Here is a 2,640-nt window from a genome sequence, read left to right as displayed (position 1 = left end):
GATTTGGTGATGGGAAACCCGTGGGGATTACAATCGAGATGGAAAAAAAAAATGTACAAAATGATGTAAAAATAAACTTTTGTAATAAAAAAAAAGTTAAGTATGGAAATTTGAAAATATTCCCCCCCTTCAAAAGCAATTCCTGTAGGAATTTATTATTTACACCTATGTAAAAAGGTGATCCTTCCATTATTATTGATGACATCAACAAACTACTAGAGAAACAACTTGACTGCTAGGAGCAGTAATTTGATTCAATTGATTATAGAAGTCATATACCGCCAAATTTTCTAAAGCCTTTACAAAAACATGCTTAAGCAAAAGGATCCCAAATCTGGACACCAGGCAGTAAGGAAAGTGAGCAATGTAATCTGTACATGAAGTGGAGATGTCCACTAAAGGAGAATGACTTTTCTTTTAGTTCTATCACTAAGAATAATTTTAAAAGAGTGCAAGTGAAATTGTAGTCACTGATAATCTCAGATGTGGGACGACAGGGGTTGTAAGAGTTGCAGGGAAAGAGGGGCACAGGTCTTGTCACTGGGATCAGCTAGCTATTCCTCATCTCTGAGCAGCTGGACACCCTACGACAATTAAACCTATTTGCTTGCCACCCACCCATTTACAACCTTTGCTTTGGAACGTCAGCAAAAAAATGTTTGCAATAGTTAAGTGGGATAAAACATGTCATATAATCATATACTTAGTACATCATAATGTGATACTGACTTGGCTAATACTTGTGTAGAAACTTTTATACTATACAGCGTTAATATACATAGAGAAAAAAAGACTGGAAGGAAGTCAAACTGGCTTTACGAAAGTTTTATAATCACAGGCTGTCTTTTCTTTTTAATATTATAAGTATTGTGAATATTTTTCATGACAAATGCATGGATATTACTTTTGAAAACAACCACCTAAAGTTTATTTTGAAAATAGCTTGGCTCAGCTTTAACTCTGAGAAAGGTTGTTCCTGACAAGTTCACATGGCGACCTTTCTGGCAATAATACTGTCAGCTAGAGCCAGGTATGGTAACCTGGTTATTTACTGTTAATATTATAATCATTTACTGTTTCATTGTTTTGTAAATGTTCACTGACTTTTGTGCTCACCACATTGCCAGAAAGATAATGGAAGTGTGATTTTGGAAGAGCTTCCTCATTCGACATTTTGAAAAAGTTTCATCTTTTCATAGTTATAGTTGTTAACGATGACTGTATAGGTATATATCATCTCGAGACCTGGAAGTGCTATTAGTTTAAATAGTACAGATCCGTGTGCTGTACTTCAATTGTTCAAATGGGTTGAAAGCTGTGAAAATGTTGCTGTTCACACAGGTACATGAACAATCTTAACCACTGATAAGTTGGCTGTTTGCCCCTGAGCTCGAGAACAGTGGCGCACACACTTTGGAAGTCAGGCCAACAAATCTCAGGAACACAAATAGAGAGTTGGAAACCTGTGAAAGCTTTTATTCCCTTCACAGACTTATATAGCAAAATGGATTGCTTTGCAATTGTGAAGGGGGAAAAAAGAACAGGGATGAAAAGAATGTGTTGGCTTTGTCTGCCAGGGGTTTGACAATAGGGTGATTTTTTTTTCTTTTTTTTTGATGCAAAGTAGGATCTTAATGGGCGCTCACAGTTGGCTTAGGCAGGCTGGAAAGCTCCTCTTGTCAGGCAGCAACCTAGATAGAAGGACCCATTGTTTCCCACATTTAAAGTTATCATTCTTGTCCTTTCTTTTGGACCTTTTAGTGTTTGCTTACTCGGAATATTTTAATCTCTAATGTGGTGACTCGGTGTAATTTATCTCATTAAGCCTCTCCTATTTTCTTCTGTTTACACGCCTAATATTATTGTGTTTTATAGAGCTTATACCAACAAGCTGCTCCTTTGTCCCATTGTTTCAGCTCTAGGCCAAAAATCAATAAATGAAGTTTTATCTTTCAGATCTTGTACCTCAACTACTTGTCATTCAGTTTGTATAGATTGGATGAAGAGCGTGTTCCTTTGAAAACAAAGCAAGGATTCATTTTTATGACCTAAAAACAAACAATTACCTTTCTGGAAAAGTCCTGTTCATCTCTTTTTATGAGTATAGACTGGCAAAGACTCAACTTACAAGGCAGGGAAAACAGTATAAACTTCCTTGTGAGTTGAAAGCCCAAAGTCCCCTAGCAATAACGCCCTGCTCCCTTACTTCTATTCCTTCCATAATATATAGAATACCCTAGAATCTGAGAATCTGATCAGTGAAAAGCAGCTAGTGAGGTTAGCTTTTCCAAACCCATGTCCTTCAGCAAGACCAGAGGCAAAACACACTGAGCTAGGCAAAAGAGAATCAATCTTGTTTTTAAATGCACATGGAGGAGATCTTTTGAAATAATCACCTACTTGAAATATCATGCCATGAAATTCCACTTTTTTTTAAGATTTATTTTTTTCTGCATACAGAGTGGGGGTCCAGGCCAGAGGTGCAGGGGCAGTGAGGAGCAGAACAGGCAGATTAACTGAAATACACTCCTGAGGGGAGCAGTGGGCGAGACAGGAGAGGCCTACTGCACCATGTGGATCACTTCTGGTGTGGGGAATCAAAATCACACTGTAGCTGCCTCGACCAGCTTCGTAGTGCTG

This window comes from Condylura cristata, unplaced genomic scaffold, assembly GCF_000260355.1.
Source record: "Condylura cristata isolate star-nosed mole 26May11 unplaced genomic scaffold, ConCri1.0 scaffold00006, whole genome shotgun sequence".
NCBI lineage: Eukaryota > Metazoa > Chordata > Mammalia > Eulipotyphla > Talpidae > Condylura > Condylura cristata.
Note: the sequence above shows the minus strand (reverse complement) of the source record.